We start from the raw sequence: 12,037 nt of genomic DNA, 5'->3' as shown, positions 1-12,037 counted from the left end.
TAGAAAACAACCCCGTAAAAGGGGTATATCCTTCAAAATGAGAAAACAACCCCAAAAAAGTGGTATATTTGTCAATATGAGAAAAATACCCCGTAAGAGGGGTATATTTGACAATATTATAAAATAACCCCGTAACAGGGGTATATTTTTCAATATTAGAAAACAACCACGTTAGAGAGGAGTATTTCTTTCAAAATGAGAAAACAACCCCAAAAAAGCGGTATATTTATCATTCTGAGAAAACAACCCTGTAAGAGTGGTATATTTATCAATATGAGAAAACAACCCCGTAAGAGGGGTATATTTGTCAATATGAGAAAAAACCCCGTAAGAGTGGTATATTTGTCAATATTAGAAAACAACCCCGTTAGATGGGTATATTTGTCAAATAGAAAACAACCTCGTAAGAGGGGTATATCCTTCAAAATGAGAAAACAAACCCAAAAAAGTGGTATATTTATTAATATGAGAAACAAACCCCGTAAGAGGGGTATATTTGTCAATATGAGAAAACAACTACGTAAGAGGGGTATATTTTTCACTATTAGAAAGCAACCCCGTAAGAGGGGTATATTTGTCAATATTAGAACACAACTCCATAAGAGGGGTATCTCTTTAAAAATGACAAAACAACCCCAAAAAAGAGGTATACTTTTCAATATGAGAAAACAACTCTGTAAGAGTGGTATATTTGTCAATATTAGAAAACAACCCCGTAAGAGGGGTATATTTGTCAATATTAGAAAACAACCTCGTAAGAGGGGTATATCCTTCAAAATGAGAAAACAACCCCAAAAAAGTGGTATATTTGTCAATATGAGAAAAAAACCCGTAAGAAGGGTATATTTTTCAATATTAGAAAACAACCTCGTAAGAGGGGTATATTTGTCAATGTTAGAATACAACCCCGTAAGAGGGGTATATCTTTCAAAATGAGAAAACAACCCCAAAAAAGTACTATATTTGTCAATCTAAGAAAACATCCGTGTAAGAGTGGTATATTTGTCAATATGAGTAAACAACCCCGTAATAGGGGTATATTTATCAATATTAGAAAACAACCCCTTAAGAAGGAAATATTTTTCAATATTAGAAAACAAACCAGTAAGAGGGGTATATTTCTCAATATTAGAAAACAACCCCGTAAGAGGGGTATATCATTCAAAATAAGAAAACAACCCCAAAAAAGTAGTATATTTGTCAATATGAGAAGAAGATCCCGTAAGAGGGGTATATTTGTCAGTATTAGAACACATCCCCGAAATAGTGGTATATTTGTCAGAATTAGAAAACAATCCCGTAAGAGAGGTATATTTGTCAATATTAGAACACAACCCCATAAGAGGGGTATATGTTTCAAAATGAGAAAACAAACCGAAAAAAGTGGTATATTTGTCAATATGAGAAAAAAACTCCACAATAGGGGTATATTTGTCAATATTAGAAGACAACCCCGTAAGAGTGGTATATGCTTCAAAATGAGAAAACAACCCCAAAAAAGTGGTATATTTATCAATATGAGAAAAAGATCCTATAAGAGGGGTATATTTATCAATTCAGAAAACTACCCGAAGCAGGGCATATCTCAATATTACCAAACTCTGCGGGGGTATATATTTGTCAATATTAGAACACAAACCCGTAAGAGGGGTATCTCTTTCAAAATGAGAAAACAACACCAAAAATGTGGTATACTTGTCAATACGAGAAAACAACTCTGTAAGGGTGGTATACTTATCAATATGAGAAAACAACCCCGTAAAAGGGGAGTATTTGTCAAAATTAGAACACAACCCCATAAGAGGGGTATCTCTTTCAAAATGTGAAAACAACCCCAACAAAGTGGTATATTAGTCAATATGAGAAATCAACCGTGTAAGAGGGGTTTATTTCCCAATATGAGAAAATAACCCCGTAAGAGGGGTATATTTATCAATAATAGAAAATAACCCAATAAGAGGGGTATATTTCTCAATATTAGAAAACAACCCCATAAGAGGGGTATGTCTCAAAATGAGAAAACAAACACAAAAAGTGGTATATTAGTCAATATGAGAAAACAACCTCATAAAAGGGGTATATTTGTCAATATTAGAAAACAACCCCGTAAGAGGGGTATGTCCTTCAAAATGAGAAAACAACCCTAAAAAAGTGGTATATTTGTCAATATGAGAAAAAAAAACCTGTAAGAGGGGTATATTTGTCAATACTATAAAACAACCCTGTAAGAGGGGTATATTAGTCAATATTAGAACACAACCCCATAAGAGGGATATATATTTCAAAATGAGAAAACGAACCCAAAAAAGTGGTATATTAGTCAATATGAGAAAACAATCTCGTAATAGGGGTATATTTGTCGGTATTAGAAAAAAAATCCTGTAAGAGGGGTAAATTTGTCAATATTAGAACACAACCCCGTTAGAGGGGTATATTTATCAATATTAGAAAACAACCCCATAAGAGGGGTACATTTGTCAATATTAGAACACAACCCCATAAGAGGGGTATATCTTTCAAAATGAGAAAACAAACCCAAAAAACTGGTATATTAGTCAATATGAGAAAACAACCCCGTAATAGGGGTATATTTGTCAGTATTAGAAAACAACCCCGTAAGAGGGGTATATTTGTCAATATTAGAACACAACCCCGTAAGAGGGGTATATCTTTCAAAATTAGAAAACAACCCCAAAAAAGTGGTATATTTGTCAATATGAGAAAACAACCCCATAAGAGGGGTACATTTGTCAATATTAGACAACAACCCCATAAGAGGGGTATATTTGTCAATATTAGAAAACAACCCCGTAACAGGGATATATCTTTCAACATGAGAAAACAACTCCAAAAAAGTGGTATATTTTTTAATACGTAAAACAACCCCGTAAGAGTGGTATATTTCTCAATATGAGAAAATAACCTCGTAAGAAAAGTATATTTCTCAATATTAGAAATCAAACCGTAAGAGGGGTATATTTGTCAATATTAGAATACAACCCCGTAAGAGGGGTATGTTTGTCAATATTAGAAAACAACCCCGTAAGTGGGGTATATCCTTTAAAATGAGAAAACAACCCTAAAAAAGTAGTATATTTGTCAATATGAAAAAAAGAGCCCGTAAGAGGCGTATATTTGTCAATATTAGAAAACAACCCCCTAAGAGGGGTATATTTATCAATCTTAGAAGACAACCTCGTAAGAGGGGTATATTTATCAATAATACAACACAACCCCGTAAGAGGGGTATAACTTTCAAAATGAGAAAACAACCCGCAAAAAGTGGCATATTAGTCAATATGAGAAAACAACGCCATAAGAGGGGTATATTTGTCAATACTAGAAAGTAATCCCGTAAGAGGGGTATATCCTACAAAATGAGAAAACAACCCCAAAAAAGTGGTATATTTGTCAATATGAGAAAAAAAACCCTGTAAGAGAGGTATATTTGTCAATATTAGAAAACAACCCTGTAAGAGGGGTATATTTCTCAATATTAGAAAACAACCCCATAATAGGGGTATATTTGTCAATATTAGAACACAACGCCGTAAGAGGGGTATCTCTTTCAAAATTAGAAAACAACCCCAAAAAAGTGGTAAACTTGTCAATATGAGAAAACAACCCTCTAAGAGTGGTTTATTGTCAATATAAGAAAACAACCCCATAAGTGGGGTATATTTATCAACATTAGAAATCAACCCCATAACAGGGATATATCTTTCAACATGATAAAACAAACCCAAAAAAGTGTTATACTTTTTAATATGTGAAAACAACCCCGTAAGAGGGGTATATCTTCAATATTAGAATACAACCCCGTCAGTGGACTATATCCTTCAAAATGAGAAAACAACCCCAGAAAGTAGTATATATGTTAATATGAGAAAAATACCCCGTAAGAGGGGTATATTTGTCAATATTAGAAAACAACCCCGTAAGAGGGGTATATCCTTCAAAATGAGAAAACAACCCCAAAAAAGTGGTATATTTGTCAATATGAGAAAAAAACCCCGTAAGAGGGTATATCCTTCAAAATTAGAAAACAACCCTAAAAAAGTGGTATATTTGTCAATATGAGAAGAAAACCCCGTAAAATGGATATATTTGTCAATGTGAGAAAACAACCCCGTAACAGGGGTATATTTTTCAATATTTGAAAACAACCCCGTAAGAGAGGTATATTTGTCAATATTAGAACATAACCCTGTAAGAGGGGTATTTCTTTCAAAATGTGAACACAACCCCAAAAAAACAGGTATATTTGTCATTATGAGAAAACAACCCCGTAAGAGAGGTATATTTGTCAATATGAGAAAATAACCCCATAAGAGGGGTATATCTTTCAATATGAGAAAAAAATCCTGTATGAGGGGTATATTTGTTAATATTAGAAAACAACCCCATAAGATGGATATATTTGTCAATAATAGAAAACAACCTTGTAAGAGGGATATATGCTTCAAAATGAGTAAACAACCCCAAAAAAATGGTATATTTGTCAATATGAGAAACAAACCCCGTAAGAGGGGTATATTTGTCAATATGAGAAAATAACCCCGTAAGAGGGGTATATTTTTCACTATTAGAAAGCAACCATGTAAGAGTGGTACATTTGTCAATATTTGAACACAACCCTAAAAAAGTGGTATATTTGTCAATATGAGAAAACAACCCTGTAAGAGTGGTATATTTGTCAATATTAGAAAGAACACCGTAAGAGGGTTATATTTGTCAATATTAGAAAACAACCTCGTAAGAGGAGTATATCCTTCAAAATGAGAAAACAACCCCAAAAAAGTGGTACATTTGTCAGTATGAGTAAAAAGAACCCCGTAAGAGGGGTATATTTTTCAATATTAGAAACCAACTGCGTAAGAGGGTATATTTGTCAATATTAGAATACAACCCCGTAAGGGGTATATCTTTCAAAATGAGAAAACAACACCAAAAAAGTGGTATATTAGTCAATCTGAGAAAACATCCCTGTAAGAGTGGTATGTTTGTCAATATGAGAAAACAACCCCGTAAGAGGGGTATATTTGTTAATATTAGACAACAACCCCGTAAGGGGGATATATCTTTCAATATGACAAAACAACCCTATAAAAGTGGTATATTTTTTAATATGTAAAAACAACCCCGTAAGAGGGGTATATTTCTCAATATGAGAAAATAACCCCGTAAGAAGGATATATTTGTCAATATTAGAAAACAACCCCGTAAGAGGGGTATATTTGTCAATATTAGAATACAACCCCGTAAGAGGGGTATATCCTTCAAAATGAGAAAACAACCCCAAGAAAGTGGTATATTGGTCAATATGTGAAAACAGCCCCGTAAGAGGGGTATATTTGTCAATATTAGAACACAACCCCGTAACAGAGGTATCTCTTTCAAAATGGGAAAACAACCCAAAAAAAGTGGTATATTTGTCAATATCAGAAAACAACCTTGTAAGAGTGGTATATTTGTCAATATGAGAAAACAACCATGTAAGAGGGGTATATTTGTCAATATAATAACACAACCGTGTAAGAGGGATATATCTTTGAAAATGTGAAAACAAATCCCCAAAAAGTGGTATATTAGTCAATATGAGAAAACAACCCTGTAAGATGGGTATAGTTGTCAATTCTAGAACATAACCCCGTAAGAGTGGTATCTCTTTCAAAATGAGAAAATAACCCCAAAAAAGTGGTATATTTATCAATATGAGAAAACAACCCTGTAAGAGGGGTATATTTGTCAATATTATAACACAACCCCGTAAGAGGGGTATCTCTTTCAAAATGGAAAAACAACCCAAAAAAAGTGGTATATTTGTCAATATCAGAAAACAACCCTGTAAGAGTGGTATATTTTAAATATGAGAAAACAACCCCGTAAGAGGGGTATATTTGTCAATATTAGAACACAACCCTGTAAGTGGGATATATCTTTCAAAATGTGAAAAAAAACCCAAAAAGTGGTATATTAGTCAACATGAGAAAACAACCCCGTAAGATGGGTATATTTGTCAATTTTAGAACATAACCCCCTAAGAGGGGTATATCTTTCAAAATGAGAAAACAACCCCAAAAAAGTGGTATATTTGTCAATATGAGAAAACAACCCTGTAAGAGTGGTATATTTGTTAATATGATAAAATAACCCCGTAAAAGGGGTATATTTATCAATATTAGAAAATAACCCCATAACACGGATATATCTTTCAACATGAGAAAACAACCCTAAAAAAGTAGTATATTTCTCAATATGAGAAAATAAGCCAGTAAGAAGGGTATACTTGTCAATATTAGAAAACAATCCCGTAAGAGGGGTATATCTATCAACATGAGATAACAACCCCAATAAATTGATGTATTTGTCAATAAGAGAAAACAACCCCGTAAGAGGGGTATATTTGTCAATATTAGAAAACAACCACGTAAGAGAGATATATATTTCAACATGAGAAAATAACCCCAAAAAAGTGGTATATTTTATAATATGAGAAAACAACCCCGAAAGAGGGGTATATTTGTCAATATTAGAAAACAACCTCGTAAGAGAGGTATGTTTGTCAAATTAGAAAACAACCCCGTAAGAAGGGTATATCTTTCAACATGAGAAAATAACCCTAAAAAAGTGTTATATTTGTCAACGCGAGAAAACAACCCTGTAAGAGGGGTATATCTTTCAACTTAAGAAAACAACCCCAAAAAAGTGGTATGTTTGTCAATTTGAGCAAACAACCCGTAAGATGCCTATATTTATTAACATTAGAAAACAACTTTGTAAGAGGGATATATCTTTCAATTGAGAAACAACCCCCAAAAGTGGTATACTTGCCAACATGAGAAAACAACCCCATAAGAGTGGTATATTTATGAATATTAGAAAGAGACCCCGTAAGAGTGGTATATTTGTCAAAATTAGATAATAACCCCATAAGAGGGGTATATCTTTCCACATGAGAAAACAATCCTAAAAAAGCGGTATATATTTTAATACGAGAAAACAACCTCGTAAGAGGGGTATGTTTGTCAATATTAGTAAACATCCCCGTAAGAGGGGTATATCTTACAACATGAGATAACAACCCCAAAAAAGTGGTATATTTGTCAACAAGAGAAAACAACCCCGTAAGAGGGGAATATTAATCAATATTAGAAAACAATCCCTGTAAGAGGGGTATATCTTTCAACATGAGAGAATAACACCAAAAAGGTGATATACTTGCCAATATGAGAAAACAACCCCATAAGAGGGGTATATCTTTCAACATGAGAAAACAACCCAAAAAGTGGTATATTTTTTAATAAGCGAAAACAACCCCGTAAGAGAGGTATATTTGTCAATATTAGAAAACAACCTCGTAAGAGGGGTATATTTATCAATATTTAAAACAACCTCGTAAGAGGGGTATATTTGTCAATATTAGAAAACAACCCCGTAAGAGGGGTATATTTGTCAATATGAAAAAATAACCCCGTAAGAGGGGTATATTTATCAATATTTGAAAATAATCCCGTAAGAGGGATATATATTTCCACTGAGAAAACAACCCCAATAAGGTATATTTTTAATATGAGAAAAAAACCCCGAAAGAGGGGTATATCTGTTAATATTAGAAAACAACCTCCTAAGAGGGGTATGTTTGTCAAAATTAGAAAATAACCCTGTAAGTGGGGTATATCTTTCAACATGAGAAAACAACCGCAAAAAAGTGGTATATTTGTCAACATGAGAAAACAACCCCGTAAGAGGGTTATATTTATCAATATTAGAAAACAATCCTGTAAGAGGGATATATCTATCAACATGAGATAACAACCCCAATAAATTGGTGTATTTGTCAATAAGAGAAAACAACCCCGTAAGAGGGGTATATTTGTCAATATTAGAAAACAACCACGTAAGAGGGACATATATTTCAACATGAGAAAATAACCCCAAAAAAGTGGTATATTTTTTAATATGAGAAAACAACCTCGAAAGAGGGGTATATTTATCAATATTAGAGAACAACCTCGTAAGAGAGGTATGTTTATCAAATTAGAAAACAACCCCGTAAGAGGGGTATATCTTTCAACATGAGAAAACAACTCCAAAAAATTGGTATTTTTATCAATATAAGAAAACAACCCCGTAAGATTGGTATATTTGGCAATATTAGAATACAACCCCATAAGAGGGATACATCTTTCAACATGAGAAAACAACCCCAAATAAGTGGTATATTTTTCAATATGAGAAAACAACCACTATAGAGGGGTATATATATCAATATTAGAAATCAACCCCGTAAGAGGGATATATCTTTCAACATGAGAAAACAACCCTTTAAAATGGGTATATCTCTCTCAACATGAGAAAAAAAACCCCAAAAAAGTGGTATATTTGTCAATATGAGAAAACAAACCTGTAAGAGGGTATATTTGTCAATATTAGAAAACAACCCCGCAAAAGGGGTATATCTTTCAACATAAGAAAACAGCCCCAAAAAAGTGGTGTATTTATCAATATTAGAAAACAACCCCATAAAAGTGGTATATTTTTCAATATGAGAAAACAACCCCAAAAAAGTGGTATATTTTTTAATACGAGAAAACAACCCCGAAAGAGGGATATATTTGTTAATATTAGAAAACAACCCCGTAAGAGCGGTATATCTTTCAACATGAGAAAACAACTCCAAAACAGTGGTATATTTGTCAATATGAGAAAACAACCCCGTAAAGTGGTATATTTGTCAATATTAGAAGACAACCCCGTAAAAGGGATATATATACCACTTTTTTGGGGTTGTTTCTCATGGTATATCGGGGTTGTCTATGTTACAAATATACCTTGCGTGGTTGTTTTCTCATATTGACAAATATGCCACTTTTTTGGGGTTGTTTTCTCATTTGAAAGATATACCTCTCTTACGGAGTTGTTCTCTAATATTGACAAATATACCCCTCTTTCGGGGTTGTTTTCTCATATTGAAAAATATACCACTTTTTGGGGTTGTTTTCTCATGTTGAAATATATATCCCTCTTATGTGGTTATTTTTTAAGATTGACAAATATACCCCTCTTACGGGGTTGTTTTCTCATGTTGATAGATATACACCTCTTATGGGGTTTTCATCAAATATTGATAAATATAATCCTCTTACGGGGTTGTTTTCTCATATTGACAAATATACCACTTTTTTGGGGTTGTTATCTCTTATTGAAATATATACCCCTCTTATAGGGTTATTTTCTAATATTGATAAATATACCCCTCTTACGGGGTTGTTTTCTCATGTTGACAAATATACCACTTTTATGGGGTTGTTTTCAAACATACCACTTTTTTGGGGTTGTTTTCTCTTATTGAAAGATATACCCCTCTTATGGGGTTGTTTTCTAATTTTGACACACATATCCTACTTACGGGGTTGTTTTCTAATATTGACAAATATACCCCTCTTACGGGGTTGTTTTCTCATATTGACAAACATACCCCTCCTACGGGGTTGTTTTCTAATATTGAGCAGAATCCATAGGGCCTCCAAGAATGGTGGAGAATTCTTTAATTATGGGGCACAACTCTTGCCCATTGAACCTAAAGGCATGGTCTTTTGGACATTAGAAGTTGACGGCAGAATGAAAAAATCCATAATCAAGCTTGGTGTGTTACATGGATTTGAAGGATGAAAGATGGAATTTTCCAAGTTTGATCCAATCATCACCAGTTATTGAGAAGGTTTTTATAGGCTTTTGGCACCTTTTGGGACATGTTTCTTAGCTTTTAGAAGAAGAATCGCGTATGGGAAGTGTAAGGGGTGCATGTGTATTTACATGCCTAAAATTATAGCTAAATTTGGAGCAGAGCCAAATGGGCTGAGGGCATAGCCGATCGGTTGTGCGCAAATCCAAATCAGCTGAGGGCATAGGTGGTCGTGCATAGAGCCGAATCGGCTTATCACACAGCCAATTGGCTATGTGATGTCATCATGTACATTTTTAGGTTCTTTAGGGCTTTTCCAAACATTTTCCATCCTCAGTTTTGTGTAAATCCAAAACGTGCAATATAAAGAAGGAATTAAGTGCAAACAAAAGGAGTCAAACACCAAAAATCACAAAATTTTATATATCTCTAAGAAATATCCAAAAACTTCACAAAAGAATAGAAGTAGATGCAAAGGTCGAAATATCAAAAGCCTGGGTTCTCTCTTCAATCCCCCATCCTATCGTCTAACTCGGTGTCCAAACCTTGAGTCCGCAAGGTAAATAGCTGAGCGTCAAAGTGTCGATCCGACATTCCTGGGCATTAAATTGACGATATCGATCGTCCACCTGCCTTTGCAAGCTCTCATGGTCCCTCTGATGAAAACTTGAAAGGAAATCTGTTAGTGCATTTTGTACATACATACATGTACACACTTACATTTTCTTACCTGCCAATCCTTGTCGAGGATGAAGAACTGCCTCCTCGCGGCGCCGACCAACCGATGAACGTACTCGAACTGATCTCTTTGAACTGCATGGTTATTTGCATCATATGTCACTAACTTTTCAAGAAAGAGACATGAAAACATAAAGGAGAATGTTACTTACGTGTGTATAAGTGCTCAAAGTGAACTTCAAGAAAGACAATGCTCCATGGTAAGTCGATGTTCCATTGCACTGTGAGGCCTACAATATGAGACTGTCGGGTCTAAAAAGAGTGACGCTCCCTGGAACCACATCAGATATGGTTGTAGGAGGTACCTCAGAGGCAACATTAATAGACGAGCCCGAAATATGGGAGGGTCTAGAACGTCGAGTAGATCGCCCCTCAGTGTAACGCCTGCATTTTCTCATCATCCATGTTATGTGCATTTACATTTAATCATTGGGCATATGATGGTATATCAATGATATTTTTATTTTATGAGAACATATATATATTAATTATAAGTAGAGAATAAGAAGCATGATATTAGATTATTAATTTAGATAAGTTGATTAAGTACTTGGGTTATGTGTATTAAGCCTTAAGACTTAATTGAACCAATAGTTGAAGGTTGGGTAAATAGATTGGACTTAAAAGATACAATTAAAAGTTAGTACCTATATATGGTTAGTAAGAATTAATTTAGGGTGATAAAAATAGTTTAGTAGGTGGTGGCATTAAGAGAGGAATATTGGAAATTGGAACCATGAGTAAGCTCATTTTACCTCTTCATTTCTCTAAAATTCGTACATGGCCAAAAACACAAAATTTGGAATAAGAGAGAGGAGTGGAATACCTAGAAAACTTAAGATTAAGATAGGATTTTGCCAACTATTGAAGGAGCCAAGCTAAAGCTAAAGGATTTAAGCATATTAGCAACCCAAAAGCTGAAATTGGTAAGTTGTTACTTGAGTGTTATTAATTTGTCATTAGGGTTCTTGATTACAAATTGGAAAACTTCATTTGATGCTCTCATTGATTAATTAAAGGTCTGATTATCATGAATTAGTAGAGTATTGAATGATTGCATAAAGATTAAGCTTGATTTAAGTTTAAGTATGTTAAGATAGAAAACTGTCAAAATTCCAGCAACCTTGATGTTCTGTATTTTAGGCATAACATGGGTTATATAAGTCCAAATTAAGCTTAATTGGTGTCTATGGAAATTTTAAAGAGTCCTCTATAACTTTGTAGTTTTGTGATTTTGCTATTTTGCCATTTTGGTTGCTTAAATTGAGCAAACAGATTGCTGCTCGGGTACAACTAGCTGTATGACCCTTGCTCAGTAATTTGAAAATAATTAAATCTATAGAAGTCGGAATTGAGTAATTCTTCTTGGAGATGAAACTAGACGCATAAATGGATATGTCTATTTAATATGAGATTTTTTATTAAGCCAATTTTGCCCAGCAATAAATATACCTTGGTACTAAATTCTGTCTAGAAAACAGAAATGTTGGAGATTAGTTTTATGCAATTTATTGATGTTAATTTGAGTTAAATTGGTATTTAACTAGATGGGAAATGTTTATAGGATATTAAAACAGTAATTGAGAGTCTTAGAGGAAGAGTTAGACCTAT

The sequence above is a fragment of the Ricinus communis genome, chromosome 4 (genome assembly GCF_019578655.1).
Source record: "Ricinus communis isolate WT05 ecotype wild-type chromosome 4, ASM1957865v1, whole genome shotgun sequence".
In the NCBI taxonomy this organism is placed as follows: Eukaryota; Viridiplantae; Streptophyta; class Magnoliopsida; order Malpighiales; family Euphorbiaceae; genus Ricinus; species Ricinus communis.
This window is presented reverse-complemented; position numbering follows the sequence as displayed.